The following is a 15,822-nucleotide window of genomic DNA, read 5'->3' on the forward strand; positions in this document are numbered from 1 at the left end:
TTTTTAAAAGTTAATTAATTTTGAACTCAGGCGGTATTGGGATACCCCCAATCAGGTATTATAACCATAGTGCGCCCACCACAAACCCGCTTACCCTATTCCACCACTGTAGACCATCGTGTTCTTCCTTCCCTTTTTGTGCTTTCCCTTCCCCCGCCCTTTCTCTCCCTTGGTGTTTCAGTTCTGTAATGAGCTCTATAAAGGGTTAGTTTTTCAAATTCTCTTTATTACTTAATTTAGTTACTTTATATTCCACATACTAGTGACTCCACTTGGTATTTAGTTTTCTTCTTCTGACTTATTTTACTTAGCATTATCCTTTCAAGTGAAAGTTATTTCATTTTCAAAAAGATAATAACATATGGATAAAAGTGTAACCTAGTGATTTCCTCCTGATGTTCTAAATTCTTTTTTTAAAAGATTTATTTATTTATTTATACAAGCACTGGGTACAGTCAGAAGCGTGGGAGGGTGAGAGGATTCACCAGAGCCAGAGCGGGGAACAGAACAGGCAGAGTGATGAAATACCCTGCTAAGGGGAGCAGTGGGCACAACAGGAGAGGTCTATGTGCCATGTGGGACCCTCAACGGTGGCCCGGGATCGAACCAGCGCTGCAGAGGCTGTGGGCAGCTTCACAGCCCAGCGCTCAACCGCTGCGCCACCAGGGGAGACCCTAAATTCCTTTTTCTTTACTGTGGGACGTTTGATAAAAATAAACATTGTAGGGCCTCCCCGGTGGCGCAGCGGTTGAGCGCTGGGTTGCGAAGCTGCCCGCAGCCTCTGCAGGGCCGGTTCGATCCCCGGCTGCTCCCCGGCCACCGGAGGAGGGTCCCACATGGCGCGCAGACCTCTCCTGCCGCCCGCTGCTCCCCTCAGCAGTGTCCTTCGGTCCTTCTGCCTGCTCTGCTCCCCGCTCTGGCCCTGGTGAATTCTCTCACCCTCCTGCGCTTCTGACTGTACCCAGTGCATGTATAAACAAACAAAAAAACCAAATAAATAAGTAAATAAATAAATAAACATACCTCTAGGGAAAAAAAAAAATTGTAATTTGTACTCATCAGTCCGTTTAGTCAGTAAAAGTCATTTAGACTTTGAAAATTGAATGATTTATCTTATCTGTGTCCCTTCTCTTTTTCTCTCTGCTTTATATATTCTTGTTCTGTGTTGTAGCCACACAGACTTTTTGCCTTCTTTTCTTTTTAGTTTATTTTTTTCATATTCATTCATTTTTTCCAGCATTTTGTCATTCGTGAGTGACCTTCTCTTCTTCTTCCTGTTGATATTCTAGTCTTTGGTGGCACCTAATTTTAAAATTCTTACTGTCATACATCACCCAAAACAGAGATAGTGAAGGCAAAGATAAACAGCTGGGATTACATCAAATTAAAGAGCTTCTGTACAGCAAAAGAGACAATAACCAAAACAAAGAGAAACCCAACCGACGGGGAGAAAATTTTTGCACACAACACTAATGATAACGGACTGATCACAAAAATCTACAAAGAGCTGACAAGATTCAACAAAAACAAAGTAAACAACTCTGTCAAAAAATGAGCAGAAGAACTAAAAAGAAACTTCTCCAAAGAGGAAATGCAAATGGCAAACAGGCATATGAAAAAATGTTCAATATCACTTGTAATCAGGGAAATGCAAATCAAAACTACGAGATACCATCTTACACCACTGAGAATGGCTCATATTAAAAAAACTAGCAAAACAAATGTTGGCGAGGATATTGAGAAAAAGGAACTCTCCTGCGCTGCTGGTGGGAGTGCAAAATGGTCCAACCATTAGGGAAAGCCGTGTGGAGATTCCTCAGCCTACTAAAGATAGAGCTTCCATATGATCCAGCAACAACACTCCTAGGTATTTACCCAAAGGACACAGAAACATTAATTCCAAAGGGCACCTGCACCCCTATATTTAGAGCAGCACTATTTATAATAGCTAAGCTATGGAAACAACCCAAATGCCCAAAAATAGATGACTGGATCAAGAAGATGTGATACATATACACAATGGAATATTACTCAGCAATCAAAAAAGATAAACTCATGCCATTTGCAGCAACATGCATGGAGCTGGAAGGGATCATGCTCAGTGAAATAAGCCAGAAAGAAAAAAATACTGGATGATCTCACTCATAGCAGGAATTTAGAAAACCTTAACAAGGGACCAGGAAAAAGACTAATTATAATAAAGAAAAAATCAAAATCAATAAGTAACTGTAGACCAGAGACACACTACTGGGGGGGCGGTGGAGAGGCGGGATTAGGGTCAAAATAAGGGGGGTGGGAATTGTATGGGAAATATAACTAAAATGAGAATGCATACATTGTGCAAGAATGTCATTTTTCTTTCTTCCCAGGAGTCCTTGGGTTGGGTTCCAAACGTTCCAGCCCTCTAATCACATGTTTGGTTTTCCAGGTGACCAGCCCCTGTCCTAAGGTGATTCTAACACTTGCCTCATTCAGGTGACAAGAAGACACTTTGTTACTCTTAACACTTAGGAAAATCAAGGGTTTGGTGAGCTGTGATCCAGGAACTGATTTAAGTCCAAATATATATGAAAAATAATTTTATTCATTTTTTTTAGAAATCACAATATCATGTTTCATTCTGTTCCTATATCCTTTATGTTTCTGATATTGGTCATTTTTTTTAAAATAAATTTTATTTTTATATTCCCCATACAATTGCAACCCCCTTATTTTGACCCCAATCCCTCCCCTCCCCGCCCCCCACTCCTCATAGAGTGTCTCTGGTTCATAGTTTTTTGTTGATTTTGATTTTCACTTTCTTATAGTTATTCATTTTCCTGGTCCCTTACTGATATTGGTCATTTTTAATCCTCCCCCACACCCCCATGATCTATAGCAGCAGAAGTTTGTCTGTTTTTGTCTTTCTAAAGTCAACTATCCCTTTATTTTAACCTTTCCATTTTATTGTACTTGTATCTGTTGCAAATGATATACAGTAGGTCATCCTACTGTATGTATGGTAAACTTGTTTGTTTACATTTATTATGACTACTGGTATATTTAAAGTGGCTTCTGCCATATTATTTCTTGCATTCCACAGCCCATATTTCCATGACTTACTGCTCCTGTTTTTTTTTTGCTATTTAAAAATATTGATAGAAAATTTTTGGTTTGTTTCTTATGATTTTCTAGCTCTACTGCTGAGTTAGAACAAAGCCACATTTTAATCTTTGTGAATAATACAAGGAATCCTTTTCTGTTATTATCCTTCTAACTTACATGCTATTTTTGTCCAGTATTTTAATTTTTTCTTTTAAAAGATACCATAAATCATATATTCCTATTGTTGTTTTATACAGTTAATACTTATGGATGTTTATGTATGTTTAGCAGCTTTTCTGCTCATTGTTCCTTTTTGGTCTTAGGTTTTCCTCCTGGGGTCATTTTTCTTCTTCTAAAATATATCATTTATTTATTGGGCTGCATTATGCTTCTTAAATGTGTATATTCATTTATGTTATCAATTTTGGAAATTTCTTAAGCCATCATCTCTTCAAACATAACCTTTTCATTTACTTTTTGCCTTCTGAAATTTGAATTACATGTTGTTGAACACTAGGACTAGGCACATATGAATCTATGATGTATATTAGAAAATGCTAAAACAGCAAAAATGATCTATAAAGTTAGACTCAAGATGCTGTTTTTTTGGGGAATGATAGTTATGACTGGAACAGGGGGCATGAGGTTGCTGTTTGGTTGATGATAATGATTCCTTTAAAAGAACATCTGGTTATTTGTTACATTAGTGTGTTCAGTTTGTGAAAATTTGAGTTGTATGCTTATGTGCACTTTTCTATAGTTAGTATTCCAATATGTTGTTAAGAAGTATTTTTCTTTGTTCACCTAGAAGACAATGAACTATAGAATGGTATTGTTATCAGCAGTCATTTGAGTGGGGCCTCAAATGTTGTTTTCCACTGCTACCTTCATCCCAGGTAGTATTTTTTATGTTATATAGTTTTAATTATAAGTTTTGTAAAGACATATCTAGTCTTTAATAATGAATACCTTTTTTCCTCCCGCCTTAATTTTAAACATTGAGAAATCATCTCCAAAACCCAAACCTCTCTGCATTTTTAGTGAGTTATGTTTTGTAAAGTCTTAGAGCCTGCTAATTTCCTTCTCTGGGAAGAGCACTGCTACTGCAGTGGAAGAGGAATGAATGAATGAGAAACAATATGTGTGTGTGTGTGTGTATGTACATACATTAAAGTCTAAAGAAATAACCACTCATTCCCTTTCACTTGTCCACAAGCACATTTCTAAAGGCATCACACTGTATGTGTATATACATAGAATGCATAAAGGTTTGGGTTTGGAGATGATTTCTCAATATTTATATACACACACATACATTGATTTCTCAATACTTATATACACACATATATGTATAAATATGATGTATATACACACACACATAAATAAGAGTGAGAATTCAAATTGAAAATGTAAGGGAGACTCATGGAGGAAGCTGCCCCAGGCAGAGATAGCTTTGACTGCCGGTCATTTCCATGCTGGTGACTATATCATAAAGGACAAACACAAGCCTTGTCTTGCCTTGCATATTTACTTGTGGGGGTAGTGGTTACTGCCTTTTGACACTTGGCCTTTTTCTTTTCTTTGGAAATATTTTATGGGTTTAGTCATTTTGAAGAATGCGAAATGCATATAGACAGTGTGATACCTTTAGAAATTTGCTTTGTGGACAAGTGAAAGGGAGTGAGTGATTATTTCTTTTTTTTTTTTTTAAAGATTTATTTATTTATTTAAACAAGCACTGGGTATAGTCAGAAGCGCGGGAGGATGAGAACTCACCAGAGCCAGAGTGGGGAGCAGAACAGGCAGAAGGACCAAAGTACACTGCTGAGGGGAGCAGCGGGCGGCAGGAGAGGTCTGCGCACCGTGCGGGACCCTCCTCCGGTGGCTGGGGAGCAGCCGGGGATCAAACCCGCGCTGCAGAGGCTGCGGGCAGCTTCGCAACCCAGCGCTCAACTGCTGCGCCACCAGGGAGGCCCTGATTATTTCTTTAGACTTTAGTATGTACAGCTTTCTTTGCAACTTTTGAACATAGTTTAAGAGAGAAGTAACATCTCTGGCAAGCAGTATCAAAATATATCAATTTGACGGATCCAAAATTATAAAAATAAAAATTTAGAGACTAAACAGAATATCCTTGAATTTGGGGCACAGAATTAAGTTTTTCAAGATCATTAGCTTTGAAACCTTGCCATAGGTGGACCCCAGGTTAGAAATATGCAACTTCTTATTACTAATGACAGTCTAAACTATGAAACCTTAAATTTGGGGTTGAGGGAATAGGGCACAGGGTTTTTTGTTTTTTTTTGACACTTCTATTTTTTTCAGTTTTTTAAAAATTAATTTATTTTTTATTCTTACAGTGTTTGCTTTCTTTTCTTAGGTGTAGTCCCCATAGAATTTACACCACCAATTCACCCATGCACCATCACAACAATCCTTTGTGCTCTTCCCACCCTTGTTTTGATCCTTTCCCCTCCCTCTCTCCTGTAGAATGTCTCTGATTTATAGTTGTCTGTTTATTTTTGTTTAATTTTGTTGTGGTTATTGTGTTGTTGTCATTGTTTTTTCCCCCCTTGATCCCCTAAATTCCTCCTATAAGTGAAACCATCCGCTATTTTTCTTTTTCCTTCTGACTTATTTCACTGAGCATAATCCCTTCAATTCAAGTTCCATCCATGTTGCTGCGAATGGCATGAGTTTATCTTTTTGGATTGCTGAATAGTATTCCATTGTGTATATATACCACATCTTGAGTCAGTCATCTATTTTGGGGCATTTGGGTTGATTCCAAGTCTTATCTATTGTAAATAGTGCTGTAATAAACATAGGGATGCATGTATTCTTTCGAATTAATGTTTTTGTGTCCTTTGGGTAGATTCCGAGAAGTGGAATTGCTGGGTCATATGGTAGCTTCAATTTTAGTAGACTGAGGAATCTCCATACAGCTTTCCATAGTGGTTGGACCAGTTTGCATTTTTTAAAAAGGATTTATTTATTTATGCGTACAGGAGCTGGGGTACAGTCCAGAGGTGTAGAGAGTGAGAGGATTCACCAGAGACAGAGTGGGAACAGAACAGGCAGATTGACGGTAGTATACTGCTGAGGGGAGCAGTGGGCAAGTCAGGAGAGGCCTGCTGTGTCATGTGGGTTGCTCCCTGGCCAGGGAGCGAACTCATGCTGCAGTGATTGCCAATAGCTTCATAGGTTGCATCTTAACCCCTTGCGCCAACAGGGAGGCCCCAGTTTGCATTTTTAAAGGCAGTTTTAAGCTTACAACAAAATTGAAAGGAAAGTACAGAGTTTTACCATATGCACCTTGCCTCCACACATGTTTCATCAGAAAGGTACATCTTTTTACCAAAGAGGAACCTGCATTGATATATCATAATCACCCAAAGTGCATGTTTTTTACTTTAGGGCTCACACTTGGTGTTGTACATTCTGTGGGTTTGAGCAAATGTATCATGACTTGTATTCATTGGTGCATTGTATCATACAGAGTATTTTCACTTTCCTAAAAATCCTCCCTGCCCCCAAATCCTTGGCAACCACTGATCCATCTCTGGAATGTCACCTAGTTGGAATCATACAGTATGTAATCTTTTCACATTGGCTTCCTTCACTTAATATGCATTTAATTTTCATTTGTGCCTTTTCATGACTTGATAGCTCATTTCTTTTTAACACTAAATAATATTCCATTGTATGAATGTACCACAGTTAATTTATCCATTCTTGTATAGTAGGACATCTTGGTTGCTTCCAAGTTTTAGCAATTAGCTATAAATAACTGTGTGTAAGTTTTTAAAAAGTTTATTTAAAAGATTTACTTATGTATACAAGAACTGGGGTATAAGCCAGAGGTGCTTGGGGTGAAAGGATTCACCAGAGATAGAGTGGGGAACAGAATAGGCAGACTTACTGAAATACACTGCAAAGGGGAGCAGCAGGCGAGACAGGAGAGGTCTGCTGCTCCATGTGGGTAGCTCCCTGGCTGGCTGATGATTAAACTGGTGATGCAGAGGCTGCGGATAGCTTCACAGTGCTATGCTTAACCCCTTTCACCACCAGGGAGGCCCTTGTGTGTAAGTTTTTGTGTGGACATACGTTTTCAACCCACTTGGGTAAACACCAGCAAGTGCAACTGTTTTAAGAAACTACCAGTTGTCTTTCAAAGTGACTGTACCATTTCACATTCTCACCAGCAATATATGACAATCCCTGTTGTTCCACATCCTTGCCAGCATTAGGTATTACTTGTATTGCAGATTTTGGCCTTTTTAATAGGTGTCTATTGGTATCTCACTATGATTTTAGTTTATATTTTCTCAGTGAAATATGATGTGGAGTATCTTTTTATATGAAATCTTTAAGCTTTTTTAAAATTTTTTTTTTTTAAGATTTATTTATACAAGCACTGGGTACAGTCAGAAGCGCGGGAGGGTGAGAGGATTCACCAGAGCCAGAGTGGGGAACAGAACAGGCAGACTGACAAAGTACACTGCTGAGGGGAGCAGTGGGCGGCAGGAGAGGTCTGCACGCCATGTGGGACCCTTGCCCGGCGGCCTGGGATCAAACCAGCGCTGCAGAGGCTGCGGGCAGCTTTGCAACCCAGCGCTCAACCGCTGCGCCACCGGGGAGGCCCGAAATCTTTAAGCTTTTAAATTCATTTTCTTATTCTAGTGTTAGAGCAACTTTTTATTTTATTTTATTTTTATATTCCCCATACAATTGCAACCCCGATTTTGACCCGAATCCCTCCTTCCCCTCCTCCAAAGAGTGTCTCTGGTTCATAGTTGTTTGTTGATTTTGATTTTTTCCTTTCTTACAGTTATTCTTTTTCCTGGTCCGTATTTAGGTTTTCTAGATTCCTGTTATGAGTGAGACCATCTGGTATTTTTCTTTTTCTTTCTGGCTTATTCACTGAGCATGATCCCTTCCAGCTCCATCCATGTTGCTGCAAATTGCATGTGTTTATCTTTTTTGAATGCTGAGTAATATTCCATTGTGTATATGTACCACATCTTCTTGATCCAATCATCTATTTTGGGGCATTTGGGTAGTTTCCAAAGCTTAGCTATTGTAAATTGTGCTGCTATAAATATAGGGGTGCAGGTGTGCTTTGGAATTAATGTTTCTGTGTCCTTTGGGTAAATACCTAGGAGTGGAATTGCTGGATCATATGGAAGCTCTTTCTTTAGTAGGTTGAGGACTCTCCACACAGCTTTCCATAGTGGTTGGGCCAGTTTGCATTCCCACCAGCAGTGCAGGAGAGTTCCTTTCTCTCCACATCCTCGCCAACATTTGTTGTTGTTAGTTTTTTTAATATGTGCCATTCTCACTGGTGTAAGATGGTATCTCATTATAGTTTTGATTTGCATTTCCCCGATTGCAAGTGACGCTGAACATTTTTTCATATGCCTCTTGGCCATTTGTATTTTCTCTTCGGAGAAGTTTCTTTTTAGCTCTTCTGCCCATTTTTTGACTGGATTATTTTCTTTGTTTTTGTTGAGTCTCATCAGCTCTTTGTAGATTTTGTGATCAGTCCTTTATCATTAGTGTTGTGTGCAAAAGTTTTCTCCCAGTCGGTGGGGTTTCTCTTTGTTTTGGTTATTGTCTCTTTTGCTGTGCAGAAGCTCTTTAATTTGATGTAGTCCCAGCTGTTGATCTTTGCCTTCACTATCACTGCTTTGGGTGATATGTCTGTAAAGATGTCTTTGATGTGCATATCATGTAGTGTTTCGCCTATATTTCCTTCTATATATTTTATGGTTTCAGGTCTTATGTCTAGTTCTTTAATCCATTTTGAGTTGGTTTTTGTGCATGATGTGAGGTAGTAGTCAAGCTTCATTCTTTTGCATGTAGAGACCCAGTTTTCCCAGCACCATTTATTGAACAAACGTTCTTTGTTAGAGCAACTTTTATGAACCATGCAAGTTAAATATTTTATCTCAGATATACAGATAAGAAAAATGAGATTTAGAAAGATATCATTACTGACCAAGATTTTTATGAGTGAAGTAAGTAGTGAAGTAACCTGTATTTACACATTTTTCTCTGAGCCCGGGAGTCTTTATACCATGTTGAAGTAGCCTTAGTATCATCAAACTGTTTTTACTGTTTTTCATACTCAGATGAGAACAACACATCTCTTATTTGTGTCACACTTTATAGCATAAAATACGTTCATATTTTGGCTTTTGCAATTACTATATATAAGCCCTAGAGGTACATGAAATTCAAGATCACACAAGTTTTATATTATTGAGCCATAACATGAGTCTAATTTTCAGAACTTCATATTTTGTGCTTTCACATCTTTCTTAATATTATTGTATAATGTAAATACTCTGTTACCAAAACCTATTCTGAGAGTGATGACATGTGAATTTAATGGAATAAGCAAGTAGAACCAGGAAAGTGAAATATATTTCATAGAAGTACCATAGCTGCATTTGCACTGATTTCCCCATGGCTTCTGACCTCAAGATGGATTCACATTCAAGTGTGAATAAGTGGAGCTAAAAGATCATAATGCCCAGAGCAGTAGTAATAGTACATTTCCTACATGGAAAAGGAAGGTTTGTTGTTTTTGTTTTTGTTTTTTTTTTTTACTATCCCAGCAGATTTATTGCCAGAGCTAAGGAGATGCTTGTGTTATAGGACAGGGAGAGGGGCAGCCCAAACCCCGCAAACCTGCCTATTGTCTATTCTAAATGGGTTCTGCCATCCGCCGCATCAACACAAAACATATGAGACTTTAATGGGAAGGAACTTTAATAAAAACTAGGAAACAATACAGGTAAGGCAAAGAGTCTAGTTTCTAAATGAAGCACCCAAAGTTACCCGTCCCCAGAGCAAGGCCCCAAAGCCTGCCACAAGTCTAAGGCATCTTCCAGTGGGGACCCACAGAAAAGGGTCAGAAACAACCAAACAAGCCCGGAAGGAAAAGAGCAAAATCAACATCAAGATAAAAGCTGCCATTGTCACCTCCCCATGGGTCTCACCCACATCTGTGTCACCCCGTCCACGACCAAAAGACAAGCGCAGCTTCTTCACATGTCTCTAGGCTCCATCCTGCCTCCTTCCTCAGTCTCTTCTGCAGCTTCTCCTCTTCCTGCTCAGCTCCACCCTTCCTTGGGTGGGGCAGGGAACCTGGAACCTCCCCCTTTCCTGGGGACCACTCTGTTACACTTGGATTTGTGGATAGTCTTTTTTAAGCCCGTTAGTAAATGATATTAAAGTAGATTTCCTTGATAGGTAATGTTTTTCTGTCCTGAAAGCATATTTTTTGTCAACCATCACTGGAATAGCCAGCAAACTGTTAATAAAATAATATAAATGATAACATTCTAACCTTTCTCCAGTAAAGCTGCTTTTACTCACCTAATTGCAGTGGGCAGTTTTCATTATTGTAGCTCCAAAGGAGCTACAACCTCATTGTGAGCCTTACAATGATGACAGTGATACTAGTAAGTACCATTTACTCATTTGATTTATTTATTTATTCATCAAATAATTCATTTGGTACCTATTAGACAAGACTTTGTGCTGTTTGTTGGAAATGCCTTTGTGAGCAAGACTAATGTCTGCTCCTCTACAACTAAGTCAGCCCTAGAAAACAGACAATTAAACAGCTAATTACAGTCAGGAGTTGGAGTAATATAGAGGGAGGAGCTATGTGTAGGGAAATTTTCTCAGAGAAAATGAGGTTTAAGTTAATGTACAAGAATGTATAAAAGGGGCCTCCCTGGTGGTGCAGGAGTTAAAGACAGTGCTATTAAACTAATAACTCCAGTCACTGCAGAATGAGTTCGATCCCAGGCCGGCCAGGGAGCAACCCACATGGTGCAGCAGACCTCTCCTGCCTCGCCCCTCACCCGCTGCTCCCCTCAGCAGTATATTTCAGTAGATATGCCTGTTCTGCTCCCCACTCTCTCTGGTTAATCCTCTCACCCCTCTGCACCTCTAGCTTATACCCCAGTTCTTGTATGCATAAATAAATAAATATTTAAAAAATGAAAGAATGTGTAAAAAGAAATAAGGGAACATATACCAGATAGAAGGAACATTTGGTGTGATGACTCAAGGGTGAGAGAGTGTGTGGCAGGTCGAATAGACCAAAAGTTTGGCTTATTTGAGAATTTTGCAATTGATGTTGAGGAGGCAGGCAGTAGAAACCAAATAGTGTCCTGTAGGCTACAGAAAGAATTTTAGATTTTATTCACTGAGTCTTAGGGAGAGAAATGACCCTATCAGTTCTGCATTTTAAAAAGGACTTTTGGACTGCCTATTTGTTTTTTTAAACTCACAGAGTCACCTAGAAAACGGATACTAATTATATGATATTTATATTGATATAAAATTAAAAAACAAGGGAACAAACCTAAATTAAAGGGAGACCAGTTAGGAGAATGTTTTTGGATGATACTGACCTGACCTAGGAGGCATGGCAATGGGGATAAAGTGAAATTGATAGACTTTAGATATTTTGGGGGTAGAATTGGCAAAACTTGATGGATGTGTAGTGTGAGAGGAAATGATGAAGAGTCAGAATGACTCTGGCTTGGTGGTACCATGACTAAAATGGAAAACAGGGAGAACAAGATTGAATAGAAAGTTAAGTGGAAGTTTAAGCATTACTAAGGAGAAGGTAGTGGTAAAAACTATAGGACTCAGGACAGAGATCTGGAATGGTAATACAGATCTGGGAGTCATCTGTTAAATGTATATGGAAAGGAGAATTTCCAGCATCTAAGGGTGATGAGGGAAGAACTTGCAAAGGTGTTTAGGTAGTGTTTTTCAGAGATAGGAGGATAAACAAGAGAATATGGTTTCATTGAAAGAAAAGTCAGGGTGGAAGAATGGATGATTATGTTTGATACTGCTGAATAGTTAAGCAAAAAAAAAAAAAGAAAAGAAAAGGAAGAAAGAAATGGTAGATTAAAAATGTGTAGTGGAGGATCTTTACATAGACATCATTGGTAACCTAGCAAGAATGGTTTAAATAGGGTGCTAAAGTTTTGGGATATTTGCATTATGTTGATTGAAGAATGAATAAGAAGTGAGCAGTTGGAGACAGTGAATATATACAACTCGTACAAGAAGTGTGGTTCTGATAGGAAAAGGAATTGGTAAGACAGTGGTTGAAGGGGAATGTATAGTAATTAAGGGAAACTCTTTCTTATTTCAAAGAGGGATGAATTTGAATGTGTTCAGAGTACTAATTGGAAGGTTGTGAAGACTATGGAGAGTCAGGAGATAACTAGTAGGTAAAAGAAGGCTGACTCAGATAGGTTTCACCTGATACTGTAATATATTGTCAGATATCTTCCTGGTCTCAGAGTAATGAGTTGAATTTATAGTTAATTGCCAAAATGAGAAAGCTCTCACCATATTCATATTTTCTAATTGTGCAGTTTTCCTCCTCAGCCTGCTATGAATTTTCCTTGGGAAAGGGAGGATTGGGAAAATCATTGTTCCCTGGGCCACCTTTATCTGATAGGAGACTGCTTTTTATTCCACTTTGCCTCAGCCCTATCTTTATGGTTCCAGAGAACTTGGCACAAAATGTGCTGGGCATTTTCCTTGCAAGTGCAGACTGTTGTATAGCTGTAAAGAGTGGGCATTTCCCTGCCTAAAAGGGACTCAGATAGGATCAGTGCAAATGAATATATACATTTTATATAATATAAGCAGAGCATTTTATAGAATTTTCATTTATTACTATTGCCCCTAAATAAAATCCATTTGTCATTATACTGACAAACTATTAAAGTAACCAGAAATGCCATGCAGACGCAAAGAACAATATTCTAGTTTTATATAGATTGTTTTAGAAAGCAGAAAAAGAAGAACTACACCCCTGGCACATTTCATGAGATTAGTATAACCATGATGTCAAAACTGACAAGGACAACTTGAGAAAGTATATTTATTAGAGTCAAAATCCTAAATAAAAGTCCCCAGTCCTAATTGCTTTTATTAGTGAAAACTATATCATATTTAAGGAAGAAATAACACCAGTTTTACACAAACTCTTTGAAAAAATAGAGAAATATATCCCAGCCAGTGTGAGGATGCCAGCATGTGGTACCAAAATCTGACAAAGACATTATAATAAAAGAAAACTGAATGCATTATCTCTTATGAATATAGGTGTAAAATTTAACTCATAAAGTCTTAGCAAAGAGAATCTTGCACTACATTTGACAAAGTTGAATTTAACCCAGAAATGCAAGATTAGTCTAATATTAGAAAATTAATCAATGTAATTTAGCCACATTAGCAAAGTAGAGGACACATGATCATTTTCATATATGCAGAGAAAATACTTAATAAAATCTAGGCCCAGACTGGTGTCTGGGTTGCAGTTGACCCTTCTGCACTGCTGCATGCCAAACGCTGTAACATTTGATAAGGTGGGGGTTAATGATAGGAAATTGTATCTGCGAAGACCTGTCTCCAAATCTTCAATCTCCTTTTTTACTGTAAAATGGGCAGTTAGCTCCATCTTTTTGCTTTATTTTTAAGTTCATGGGTGATTCTGGGTTTTTGCCACACTGCGCCATTTTCCAACTAATTTTCAGCTTGCTTCAGCATCTGCTGCAGTTTCCTCTTTTTTGTAGCTTTTGCTCCTCCTCTTTTTCTTCTCTTCTGTTCTTCCCATTCTTCCTTCCTTTCTCTCTTCTTCCTACCATTTTCCAATTGCCCCCTCTTCCTTCTTTATTTTGAATTCCTCTTGTGCCTTCTACTCCTTTAACAACCACGCCTCATGTAATTTTTACCTGTCTCCAACAGCTTCACTTCTAGTTATTTTTCTTAATTAAAAACATCCTATTTCTACGAGAGTCCTAATCTCTCAATTGAGCGAGTTCCTGCTGTTTCTTTTGTCTCTACTTCTCCAAGGCAGCCCTGTACTTTTTGTGGCTGTTTCTAGGGAAACATCATTTCCTTGGGTGCTGCCATCTTGTCAGTGCCACAACACCCCTCTGTGCCAAGATCTTTGAAGGTTGCGAGTTGAGGTAAACAGATATTTGGGGAAGAGCAGTATTATAGGCATAGTGCATAGATTAGCATTGGGACTTAAAGCTGAACATCTGATGTGTCTGATGAACAATATATTTGCTTATATTTTCTTAGAGATATATAGGTTTACTTTCCACACTGAGTTTGTTAATATACATGGAAGGATGTCTGGATAAAAGAGTGTAAGAGAGAGATTAAGGAGATATTGGATAGAGCTTGGGTGGGGTCAGCTTTCTAGGTCTTTATGTGAATTTTGACTTTTGAATGAAATGGGGAGTCATTTGAGGGTTTTTGAGCAGTATTATCATCTAACTTTATTTTAAAATAAAAGAATCACTCATTTGTAGAGAATGAACTATAGAATAAGGATAAGTTAGAAGCAGAATAGTCTACCAATTAGAGTATTGAGAAGTCAGGGATTTGTTGGCTTAGGTTGTAATATCAGAAACTAGAAGGTGTTTCATAACTCATTTAGCAGTAAAACGTGACTTAATTTGAATTCTTTTGGTGGCAAAAGTAAATTGAGACTTATTAGATTTTTTAGTCACATTTATTGTGACTATCATACATTTTGATGCAGTAATTTTAATGTTTTTTGTTGCTGCCTGAGACTTTGTTGATAGTGTTAGATAAATAATATGTATATGTTATTACTTTGATATATCCCACCCCCTTGTGCCCAAATTCTGATTTCTAAAACACCACTAAATCCAAGACTTTTGTTTAAGAGGTTTTACGTCTTGAGATAGTGTGAAGTGGTTGTATCCTGCATGTATTTTGAAAGTTAGAACCATTAAGAGTTCTTTATGGGTGGAATGTGGGGCATGTAAAAACAGGCATCCATGTTAGTGATCTGAACAACCAGAAGAATAGAATTTCCATCATCTGAGATGGGGAAAGACTTGTGCATGGAGTCAGTTTTGGTGGAGAGTGATTTGAGTTTTGGACATGTTGAATTTGACATGTTGATTAGGAAAAGTTGTTGTGTTGGATTTGGGGATAGGTCTGGGAAGTACAACTCTAACAGTGTTGGAGGGAGGAGGTTAAATTGATATATTCATCTTGGGGAGCACTTTTTGATAATTTGTGACTCAGCAGTTCCACATTTAAGTGGAACCTTCCAAGAAACAGGTTAAGTTGAGCATTCCAAGATACTTTTTATATGTAAGTGCATGAAGGAAACAAGTATGTTTATAGGATCATTGTTTTGGTGGAGAAGAAAAACATGGGAATAAAATTAAATTTCCATTTACTGGAAAATAAAATTTTAGACTGGACTATATTATACTGTAGATTAATGAACTAAAGTAAAATATATTCACATGGGTGAATCCCCTAATTATTATATTGATGGATATCAGCAGATGAATACATATAATATGAAAATATGTATGTATAATTTAAAAACATAAAACAATGCCAATAATTATTTGTGGATAGATGAGCAATAAGATATAAAGATACACATGGAAAAGATAAACTAAAAATTCAGATTAGTTGTTAAAGTGGGACTATCGGTAGGTAGGACTTGTAAACTTGGAAATCAAGTCGCAGGGGCCCCAGTTGTTACTGCAAGATTTGTTTCTAATGCCAGTGACAGTATTGTAGCATATCTGTGTTATGTTGTTTTTTGTACTATGTCTAAAAAAGAAAATCTCATCACATTCCTTTCATATCCCTGACCCTAATAATAGGAATCATTTACAGTTC

General features: G+C 37.9%; 1 protein-coding gene across 2 annotated transcripts in view; it reads left to right on the forward strand.

Annotated features, from left to right (window-relative positions):
* MAST2 (microtubule associated serine/threonine kinase 2) overlaps nt 1-15,822 on the forward strand; it is a 138,134-nt gene that overhangs the window by 43,276 nt on the left and 79,036 nt on the right. The window lies entirely within an intron of this gene.

This window comes from Talpa occidentalis, unplaced genomic scaffold, assembly GCF_014898055.3.
Source record: "Talpa occidentalis isolate TD23 unplaced genomic scaffold, MPIMG_talOcc4v2.1 talOcc4.9, whole genome shotgun sequence".
Taxonomy (NCBI): Eukaryota; Metazoa; Chordata; class Mammalia; order Eulipotyphla; family Talpidae; genus Talpa; species Talpa occidentalis.